The following is a 12,180-nucleotide window of genomic DNA, read 5'->3' as shown; positions in this document are numbered from 1 at the left end:
TGGAGTCAGCTACAGGGTCATACAACTGACAAGGAAAGTTTTTAGCTGCCTCTTTTTCACAAACATTCTATTTCCTAATGTCTTCTTGGTCAGAGAAACCACAAACACTATTTAGCTCCTCGACCTTAGATTTTTCAAGAAAAACTTGTCGTTGATATTTTGCTACCCATTTTTCAATGGGCCAACCCTCTCTACTACCCAATGTCTTCTTGGTCAGTGCAACTTTTAGCTCTTCAGGAAACTCTCCTACGTTGTAGCTCAGAGATGCCTGGTAACATATAAACTCAACTATTATTGCAGAAATCTATTGGAAGGGATGATGGTTTGGTTCAAGCCAGCTAACCACTTCTACTTTGTTTTCTCTCCAGACATTGCATGAGCACCCTCAAACTACAAGGCTTTAGACTACCAATGCTCAACAATTTAGGGATTAGGTGAAGAAATGAAGAATACTAACCATACCAGCAGATACACACAACCATGTGATGGCCAGCTGCAACTAGTAAACAAACTTTCAAATATAATCTATCAATGCAAAGACAAGATGACAGTTGTCTTCCATTAGACACAAAAGAGACCTGACTGGCCTACTCACTGATACATTCAATCATCTAACATGGAGATAATATGACAGTTATCTAGTATTAAACATGGAAGTAATCATGAATACAACATCACAGGCACAAGATTAGGATTGAGAAGAAATGGACATTGAGCAATGTTATAGACATTTTTGGGAACTGCAAACCGAATCATATATGTCCATAAACCAAGGGCTTCTAAGTCCCTAAAAGTGTTGCTTCACACCCTAAAGGAGCAAGGTCAGCTGATTACATCATCTCCTAGAAGTTCTCCATGAAAAACTGCTCAGAACTGGACCATACAGACTGCTCAGTGCTAAGGGTGCGATGCATCTCACCTGCTCAGTGAAAAAAGTGCGATGCATACTGGAAAGCCCTTCTGTAGGGTATGATGAGCAAGAGTAGACAAATGGCAGAGACAGTTTGCAAGGTGGATGATCATGGAATCTTCCAGAAACTTCTCCCGTGACACTTGCCTCTCTGAATTCACCCAGGGATGATTAAGAGATCTTGGATCTCCAAGTGGAACCAAGAACTATCAGAGAGAGGACACTAATAAAAAACCCAGCAGCTGACTCATTCCCCTGCAAACATCTATATATGGATCCCTCATCACAGAGATCCAGAGGCTGGAATCTTGTATTTTGTAAGGAAGTGCTGCTGGTTTCTTGGTGGAACATCATAGTGTTGGGTGATCTAAGCTTTTCATTAGGTGAAGAAGGGCTTTCAAGCTGGGAGGATGATGCTGGGTTAGAACAATGGGTTGTAATCCTCTTTGCTATTCTTTATATCAATAAAGCTATTCGAGTTTTCCTCCACATTCTTGTATGTTTGATGATATATGCGTTTGTGTGGTCAATATATATCTGGTCCTATATTGTTTATGATTGTAGATCTTTGTTCTTCGATAGTGTTATGCTGCTTTGACTCTATAGGTGCTCTTTGAAGCAAGGAAGCGAGCGGCAGAGATCTATCAGAAGGGAGAGGAACCAAACAAGGAACCAAGCGCAAGATAGAGGTTGGTATCCTTTGTTCCCCTCTTATCTACTTCTTATAAAGGAAAGCGAAAGTAGTTTTACTTTGTTTGTTTCTAAGATAGCTACTCCTCTTAGTGGGACTAGCAACTCTAAGTGGACATTAGATTTCCCGATAATAAAATGGCGACTCCGTTGGGGAGCGAATAACTTGTTTGCTTGTCTATATTTGTTTGTTTTATAAACTTACAGATGGAGCCTGAAGTCAAGCCAGCTAGCCTTCGAACTCCATTTGCTATGCAAGTGCAAAGTAGATCAACGTTGCTTCAGTATATCTCTGGGTTTTGTTTATAAACTGAACAATCGATTTTCAAACATCCTAATTGCCCTAGTGGTGGCTCTAGTACCTCTTTAGATCAGCCCCTATGATTTCTATTTACTGACTATCATTTGCTCGGCCTAAATCCCTGAACTGAGCTGCAAACTGTGACCAAGGACCAAGTAAAGTCTTGTCCCTGTACCATTGCACCCTCTCTTCAAGGAAATCTGGATGCATCGCACCTCCCGTGTGCAGTAGGTGAGATGCATCCCTGTTTCCCTGTGTTATAGGTGCGATGATCAGAAAAGGCTAATTTTGCCTTCAGATTTTGGTTTTTCTTCACTCTCTTCAGTTCTATTTAGGAGTTTTGCTGTCCATGATCAGTATACCACTGTGGAAACCCCCTTCCTTTCCATTATTCCGCTTCTGTCGTGCAAAGAATTGTGAATTTTTTTGTGTATTGTGCGCCATTTACAGTTCTCTTTTACAAAGAAGTAGCGTAATCGAACTATCGTCTTTTGATTTGGAAGTGTTGCAAGTGTCGTTTTCAGTCTAAGAAAAGAATCCTATTGTTCTTGATGGTCGATTATACTGTTACTCTTGTATTTGATTTGAATTAGTAGTTTTTCAAGTGTCGAAAGTAATTTTTAATTCGAAATCGCAAAGTGTCGTCATTACCCTCCTTTCGTTTTTGAAGAGAAATTTCTTAGTACTGTCACTTTGAAAAGATAATTTAGATTTGTACTCAGCGTTCTTTTTGTCATTCACACATTAAGAAAGTAGAAAACAAATACATGCATGTGCATTTGCATTTAGATTGCTTATTGGTTTGATTTAGGATGGTGCATCTAGTGTGTGCTCTCTGCTCTATGTCGAAAGAATATCATCTCTCTTTCCTTAGTAGCTAGGATTTTCATTGCAAAAAGAAGATTAAACTATTGTTTATCATCTTAGATTGCATTTTAGGAATTATATATCTACATCACGTGGTGAACCTGAAAGGAAAATTTCTTAAGAAAGATCAACTGTAAAATAAATTCAATGAACATGAAAATGTTTTGGAACCTAACGCACAACATTTAGAAGTCTAGGCTAGAGACATATTCCAGCATCGTAAAGCCTGGTAACGATCACTTTCATTGCTGGTTGGGTGATTCCTCCTCTTTGAGATGACAAGTGCTAGTATGGACTTGTGCTCCCACGTACCATCGAGTATATATTGGGAGACCACAATAGGCTATATCCTTTATCCTTAGGAAGCCATGTCTGTCGCCCTATCGATCGCAATGCACTGAACACAGCATTAGGAAGATTAACTGCTATACCGTAAAAAGCATTCTGCAGTTTTGCAATTGGTTTGGTAATCCATCTGTCTAGATTTCCAGAGTAGTCTCTTTCATTCCTTTTTAGACTCCTTAAAGGAAAAGGTCCATCTGATAACTTGTCACTTCAGGCTCATTAAAAATCGAAGGCGACTAGAGTCATCTTTTGTTTTTTCTCGAATCTTAAAAATTGAAAAAGCAAGTTGTGTCAAAGTGTATAAAATTTATTTTAATCGGAATAATATCACTGCTCCTGCGTTGGTCTTAGGTTGAGAAAAATGGAGTCCACCAACCAAGGATTTCCCATTGGAGGAAATCCTAGTCCTTTCTCCTCTTGGGGAGATGTTGGTGCACCGCATATGGCCACATTGTCCCTTCCAGGATTGACAATCGGCTTGCCAATATGGCTCTTCTTGACCTCCATAATTCAAAACACCGTGATTCTTGAACAATCAAGTCAACAACTAGATGATACTAGAGTTACCCCCCAACCTTCTACTTCGTTCGTTTCTCCCTCTCCTCCTTCCTCTTCGCTTGGTGAAGCTGGTAAAGCTAAAAATCAAGTAACTAAGAAGGGGAAGAAGGGGAAGGAGAAGAAAGAGAAGAAGAAGGAGCCAAAGGAAAAAAGGGGCAACTGCGCATCGTCTAGTGAAAATCCACACATTGCACCGTCCAAACCTAAATATCCATGTGTCATTTGCAAAGGAGGCCACTATCATCAAGATTGTCCTTGCATCCCTCGGATCTTAAGGGACTGGTCTCCTCATTTGCACAATCCTGTGTCATCAACATCTGACGATCATGTTGAAAGTACACCATCAACTAGTGAAATCGAAGTCTCTGGACAAAAAATGAAATGTAAATTTCCTTGCAACTGTGTGAAGGCGATCACGTCGTCCACCGTTGTCCCTTCCTAAATGAAGCTAAAAGAGTCTTGGATAACCGTCCTACTTCACCGCTACGGCTTCCTCCTAGATACAAGAAACTCTTGCCAAGTCCATCACTAGTTGAAAATCCGACTGACACGCCATTGTGGTCAGTCGAAGCATCTATCATTGAAGATAAACCCTCTGAATCCACACCAGACAAAAGTCAAAAGGTCAAGGCGGCAATTGACCCGGTCTTGCCTTCGGAAGGTCCATCTTCGGATGATATGGTCATTGAAGAGGATGAGAACGACACCGTTCAAATTCTTTTCGTAAACACAGACTCTGATGAACATGGGGGCAATCTACCCATTCCTTTACCGCAAGAAGGAAGTTCAATAGAGTCATATCTAGCCATCTATTCGGTCCCACCTCCAAGCAACCTAGTCATTTCTTCGAATGGAATCTAATAGGCAGACCCCGTTTACCAGCTAATGTACCATTCCGAATCATTGTACAAGCTTACAGAATGGTCATGGTCGGTACCATCATAGATGAAGGGGCTTCTGTGAGTATCCCTTCCTCAACTGCTTGGAAAGTGCCTGGTGTGGAGCGATAAAAAGGTGTCTTGTGAACTCTTAATTACCTCACATTAATTATCAACCCAGGGACGACTTTTTATTTCAAGAGTGTACTCTGTCTGAGGCGGCTACTACTTAAGAGTAATGTTTTGCAGTACAATGCTTAAAACCCAAAAGTAAATGAATGCTTGAAACAAAATCTAAAGCAAGAAACTGAAATGTTCTAAACTAAATCATTCATTCAAATAACCATCAATCGAGGATACAGTTGCAATAACTCATTCCTCTAGAAATTGATGAAGGAAAAGGAATTAGAGTATGGATCATGGATCTGGGAGCATAATAGCATCTGTTGTGTCTCACGACAGCCTTGATCCTCCTCCCACACTAAAACAGTAAATGCAAGTAAATGGAATGGAAATTAGAGCATGGACCAAAGATCTGGGAGCTAAGCAGTGGCTTGTTGATTCACTACAGCTTTAGACCTTCTCTCACACCAAAGCAATAAAGGCAAGTAAATAAATCAACAGAAAGTAAAACGGGATGGCGAAATGGAAATGGGACAACAATAAATGATACAACAGTAAAATGGAACAGCAATAATCAAATGGAACAACAGCAATCAAATGGAACAGCAATCCTTAATGAATTACGAAACAACAACTATCACCCGTATGTACATGATTTACATTAATATAGCAATCTGAAAGTATTGAATGATATGATTACATTTCTGAACAAAGTAATATTGTCTTCAAGCCTCGCAAATACTTATTTTATATGAATCCAATGATGATAACATTTATACAAATATCTTGCTATGGAAATAGATGCAATTCAAATAGATTCACTTCACGTAATACAGAGACATGAGTTAAAGAACTTATTCAGATTCAGATATTAAGTATAAAGCATAGTCTATCATATGAAAGATATATCAGATTGCTGAAACAATAGAAATAAGCAAACCAAACACAATTTACCGTATAACAATACAACGGCAAGTGTCCGTTGGAGCCGGGCCCGTAGCTTCCAATGGCACCGTCGTAACTTACTTCAGATGCAGGGATGAATTGAACACCAAATCCTTTATATTAATTGCATTAACAAAAGTATACAAAATCAGATCTCAACAAGACTCCATGATCAAAGTTGCTCTGAAACTTATAATTACAACAACAGTTGTCTCTTCTTGCTCTCTGATCTTTGGTTTCATTAAACAGAGAAAGATCAGAGCATAGATAATTACAATCATGATTTCTCTTACAAATTTAGGTTGATTCTAACCCATTGATCAACAAGAACAAGGCGGATTTGGGTTTGTAGCTAAGATTTGGAGGGCGGCCGCAACAGCAAATCTCAGAAAATCGTGCTCAAAGAACCCTGCGTTTCTCCCTGTACAAGCCGAATTTGAGCAAACTGTTCTTAGGGAAGATAATTGGGCCCGTTCTGGACAAAACCCATGTTCTGGATTTTCCAAATTCGTTTTCATTTGCTCAGAATCTTAACCGCAAAACTGTCACTCCTTAAACCAGCGAATTTCTGAGTTGGCTGATTTAAAAATCAAATCTTCAATCTGGAAGTTACTTTGGAGGCTAAAAATCGTAAATAAGGTTACAACCAACTTATTAGAACTATCATTGGTAAAATAATGCATAATAATCAATTTATTAGAAATAAAGGAGAATAAATAATATTTATTCATGAGAGCATAAATAATTAATAAAATGGATTTAAATGATAAATTATAATAAATGGCATGATGAAGAATGGTAGAAATGGGTGAAATAAACGTTTACAAGTGACAATAATAATGGTATATTAAAGACTCTACACCTGGTTCGCCATCTCTTCTGCTTGAGATGAGAAATCTAACAGGCTTTGACAAAGGAACCAATCGATCGTTAGGGATCCTTCCCAATGTGCCTATAACATTGAGAAGGAAAACCGTTTATATGAACGTAATGGTAGTCCAAGGACCTCTAGACTATGATCTACTCCTTGGGCGTGACTATATTTATTGCATGGGAGCCATTGTCTCCGCACTCTTTCGAGTAATGTGTTTTTCGCATGAAGGCAGAGTGGTCCAGCTCGTAGACCAGCTTTTGTTCCTCGGCTCACACATAGCTAATAGTCAAATGCCATCCCTAAATGGTCTTTTCATGCAAAGAATGTCTCATCAATCTCCAGCCCACCCACCTGAAAAACGCGAGTAATTCGGTGGTTATGACTGAAACCCAAGGGGCATGCACCCTGGTCTGCTTCAGCAAGGAAACTCTGGGTATAGGGTAGGTTTCCGCGAAGGATATATGACTGGTTCGACACACGTCCGTCTAGGAAAATGGGATTAGACCGGAATAAGATTCCCTCATCAAGGTTAGGTGATTAGAGCTAGAATCACCTTTGTCCAAATGGACTAAGCCGAGGAAGTGTTTCTGTCTGCTATGTGGATGGAAACTATCTTGCAAATGCGAGAACTTTCATATGGTAACCTGGAAACTCTACTTCGCTATACCTGGGGGCATGCAAAACTTTTGTGTGCAAGTGAAAGGCGACCAGCGTAATGCTAACTCTATAGTTGACTTCAACTACTTAAGTTGGGTGAGTGGTTGGATCGACCGTTCACCTTTTCGGGGGCCAAATGGCACCGACAAAGTAAAGGAAAAATTTTCCTACCTAACCTTAGTAGTTAACTAACCCCTAGGACAGTAGTTGGTTGTTCCTAGCTTGCATATGAGAGGCAACAGAGCAAAGCTTCGAAAGGTGCAAGCTCCATAAAAATGGAATCTATCGATGAGATGTCCTTATTATATGACTGGCACGAGCAGTTTTTATGTGAAGTTCAAGCTTGTTAAAAATTAAACCTAAGCAATGAGCAAATGTTTCCCCCAAAGTTTAAGCTCATTAAAAAATGAACCAATCTCCAGTAAATAACCATTGTGAATGCATTATCATCAGCTTTTGAACCTTGGTCGTGTTCTCATCATCACCTCCACTCTGTTTTAGCCAATCATACACCTCCATTTGATTGTTTACCCTTTTTGAGGAACATATGCGACGAGTGATCTTGTTAGCCATGCTTGTGACACTGCCGTGATTGGAAAATTCGAAACCTTACCTGGAATCAGCTGCTACACGAAATCATCACTCGTTCCTCAAAAAATGAGTCTCCTTTAAGCTCTTTTCATCTGACTCGTAAAAAATGAAAAGGTTGCCGACACATTGGCCTCTCCAGCTCGTTAAAGCTATCGGAAGTGCTATCCCTCCTCTAGATTTTAATCTTTTTGGACCTGAAGGATTATTACACAAAAATATCAAGTGCTTGTTTTGTTCGGCTCGTTAAAATTATCGAAAATTCATCCCTTTCGTATTATTTTATAATTTTTCGAACTTAAGGGATTATATGACGAAAAGGATTATTGGAGTTTCCTTTCCGTCCCTTTTCAGATTCTCTAAAATTGAAAAGGGACTGAGTTATCATTGTCGTTAAACTCGTTAAAATCAATAGCAACAAACTTGTCCATATAGACAAGAACAAGTTTCACTGTCACTAGGCTCATTAAAACATAGCGACGTGTTTGCTCGAAGGGGGAATTATAGAACAAGCATATGTTATCCTCCTCAAGCTTGATAAAAAAAAAGAGGTACTGGTCAGCAATGGCTGGGGAAAAATTGGGAAGAAAACTTGAAGAAACTTTATTGGTAGCAAGTCGCTCTTGAACATGACACTTTCACTCCATGTCTGAGTGGGTTGGGTTATTTAGTTCACCAGTCATATTTCCATTGGTCCATTGTACCATCCATATTTGGGGTTAACGCTACCAATCCATTTCAGTGTCGCCAAAATGTTCAAGAGAAGTCGCTCAGAGAATTCACCTGTGTCTCATCCACTGCAATACATCCACGCTCCATTCTTTCATGACCGCCACCCTGAACTTTGTATCATCGGATTGTTTTCACCTCCACAAAATCATTTGCTCTGTTCCATGTCATAGATGTGGGATTCATTAAGGCCCTCCTATGACGGGTCACTTCTTGTCGACATCAGCTCATTATCCAAGAAGTCAACCTAGGAACAACCCTTTCAGTACTTTGAAGCTTGCATGCCTCAATGACAAGTTTCTCACTTCCGGCGATAGGTTTACATCAATGGCCTTTGACCGAAAGATTTTACGTGGTGTTCGATGCTAAGTCCCATTTTCACGCCACGTGAATTGTACTGTCGTACCTTGAGGGTCATCATCATTATCGGTGATTCCTCTCACGCCTGTTAACAACTTACATCATTGGCTGGTAATCAGGCGATGTCTTGCCATGTTCGACTCCAAAACATCTTTCACATGGATCGACTTGTACTCCGGGCAAAGATTGAACGAGTTTGAAGACCCCGAATCTAGTTTCATCCATCCGGGCTGCGATATATTCAGGAATATAAAGACATCAAATGTACATCATTGCCGAACAGATGATCATCCAAATCAAAGGATGATGGCTCTATCTGAATCATTAGTCTACTACATAAATGATTGTCTGTCCAATGTACATGAAAATGAATTTATAAAGCTGAGCATGGGAATGCTCGCCTCAACTAGATCATGAAAAATATTATGAAGATAATGTATTGTATTGTATCTTATTACAGGTCACCTTCCAGTTCGAAAAACCTCAGATCCTCATGATAAAGCATTTCACTCGACATCAAAAGATTAACGACCTCATGCTTTAGGGGGCAACTGTTATAGAAATTTTTGGGCACTGCAACCCCAATCATATATGTCCATAAACCAAGTGCTTATAAGTCCCTAAAAGTGTTTCTTCACACCCTAAAGGAGCAAGGTTAGCTCATCTCCCAGAAGTTCTCCATGGAAAACTGCTCAAAACTAGTCAAAATTGGACCATACAGACTGCTCAGTGCTAAGGGTGCGATGCATCTCACCTGCTTAGTGAAAAACGTGCGATGCATACTAGAAAGCCCTTCTGTAGGGTGCGATGAGCGAGAGTAGAAAAATGGCAGAGACAGTTTACAAGGTGGATGATCATGGAATCTTCTAGAAACTTCTCATGTGACACTTGCCTCTCTGAATTCACCCAGGGATGAGTAAGAGATCATGGATCTCCAAGAGGAACCAAGAACTATCAGAGAGAGGACACTAATAAAAAACCCATCAGTTGACTCACCCCCCTACAAACATCTATATATGGATCCCTCATCACAGAGATCTAGAGGCTGGAATCTTGTATTTTGTAAGGAAGTGCTGTTGGTTTCTTGGTGGAACATCATAGTGTTGGGTGATCTAAGCTTTTCATGAGGTGAAGAATGGATTTCAAGCTGGGAGGATGACGTTGGGTCAGAACAATGGGTTGTAATCCTCTTTGCTATTCTTTATATCAATAAAGCTATTCAAGTTTTCCTCCACATTCTTGCATGTTTGATAATATATGCATTTGTGTGGTCAATATATATCTGGTCCTATATTGTTTATGATTGTAGATCTTTGTTCTTCGATAGTGCTATGCTGCTTTGACTCTATAGGTGCTCTCTGAAGCAAGGAAGCGAGCAACAGAGATCTGTCAGAAGGGAGAGGAACCAAGCAAGGAACCAAGCGCAAGACAGAGGTTGTTATCCTTTGTTCCCCTCTTATTTACTTCTTATAAAGGAAAGCGAAAGTAGTTTTACTTTGTTTGTTTCTAAGATAGCTACCCGTCTTAGTGGGACTAGCAGCTTCGAGTGGACACTAGATTTCCTGATAACAAGCAATTAATGGCAAAAGAAGCTTGCATTGCTGAAAATAAAGATGAGATGCTACAAGTTACAGAGTGTCTACAGTTCCAGAAGTTAAACCTTACAACAAAACCCAACCTTGATTACATCTTGCCTTCGGCTATTTATAATTTAACATTTTAGTGGCACTTGGCCATTTAGGGTCGGATTGGTCTTAATTGACCACTAACCACCATTAACTGTCTGATAGCATCTCTGAACAGGGTTGCTTTCTTCAGGGTGAAAACCTGATTAGTTCAGGTGTTGTGCTGTCCTTTAGGTGTTTAGATTGATCATGGCAGTGGAGTCCCATGATTGTTTAATTCGGTTGTTGAGTCGTGCTCTGTCCTTTTATCCATTCGGCAATGATATCCTTTTAATTCAGTTTTAGGGTCACACTATTACCAAGCTAACAGAGTTGATCGTCTTCTTCTTCAGGTAATAAACTGGATGTGGGTTCTGGAGTGCATGGGCAGATGAACAGTTGGGATGATTGTGAATGGTGACCGTCGGATCAGGGAGATGTGTGGCAGAGATTAATTTAAAGAGGCTATCGGTCATGGTGGGAGTGGGACATGTCCGGGCCGTTAGATCTTTAGGCAGGTAGATCGGACGATTATCAGGTAGTGGAGTTGCATGGACAGTAACGCGCGGGGTGGTTTGACTTGGGCGGTAATGGTTTTCATTGCGCAGTCATCGGGCGGTAAGTGGTAAGTGTCAGAACTCATGCAATTCCATTCAGCGGCTAACATGTAGCAACGAAGGAGAGAAAAACTGCCCATATCGCATGGGTATTATCTGCGCTAGTTGTCCGTGCCATATGGGGGAGGACCGTTAGATTTGGCGGATGTGATTTGACGATGGGGAATGATCGGGCAGGTTGCCTTTATCGGGCGCAACATGGGCCGTTGGATCAGCAGGAGAAGATCGACGACATAGATGCTGTATGATGAGTTATGAGCGTGTAAGGCATATGGGTAAGGTTTTATGGGTAATTTAGCTTTTCGCTTGGGGCTAAAGCCAAAAGGGTGTGTTTTGTCGGGGTTAGAAGGTGAATGAAGGAAACGAGAAGGGTAGAAAGTGAGTAGGGTAAGAGGAGAAGGGGAAAAATGACCTAGGTGGGGCCCCTTTGAGAGCAGCAGACCGAGCCCTTCTTTGACCTTCCAAAGTCAGCACTGAACCTCAGGGATAACATTGGCTCCTTCTAGGGATGAAATCCTCCTATGAGGTTTCAAGAACTGTAAACTACTGCCTTCTACATAAAAACAAGATCAGAAACATTGCCTCATATTCCATTGGGCATGGAGTCTATTTAAACCTACACTAAAATTGTAAAAATAGCATATTTACAATACTGAGGCCTGAAAGCCTTAAACAAAATAAACTTTAAAAAACCACCCATTGATTGGGCCAACAAAAATTGTCTCTCCTTCCAGACTTTGCAACATGAAAGTATTGTTCCCCTGGACCCGAGAGATGAGAAAAGGTCCTATCCATAGAGCATCAAATTTACCATGATTACCTTTCTTTTCTTTCAATGCATCCCATTTGAGAACCCGGTCCCCAACCTGAAAATTGTCCATCTTTGCCTTTTGTCAAAAGCTTTCTTGATTTTCCTTTGATACACTGCAGACCTCTCAATCAATTGATCCTTGATTTGATGAACTTCAGCCAAGTCACTATTCCTCCTTGCCATGTTACTTTCCTCGTTCTGCTCTTGTTGCAAGAATTTGGCCACAGGGAGGGTCAATTGGATTGGAAAAATAGCCTCAGTTC

The sequence above is a fragment of the Pinus tabuliformis genome, chromosome 1_2, assembly GCF_031772625.1.
Source record: "Pinus tabuliformis cultivar Carrire ecotype Pingquan chromosome 1_2, CPIR1, whole genome shotgun sequence".
Classification (NCBI taxonomy): Eukaryota; Viridiplantae; Streptophyta; class Pinopsida; order Pinales; family Pinaceae; genus Pinus; species Pinus tabuliformis.
This window is presented reverse-complemented; position numbering follows the sequence as displayed.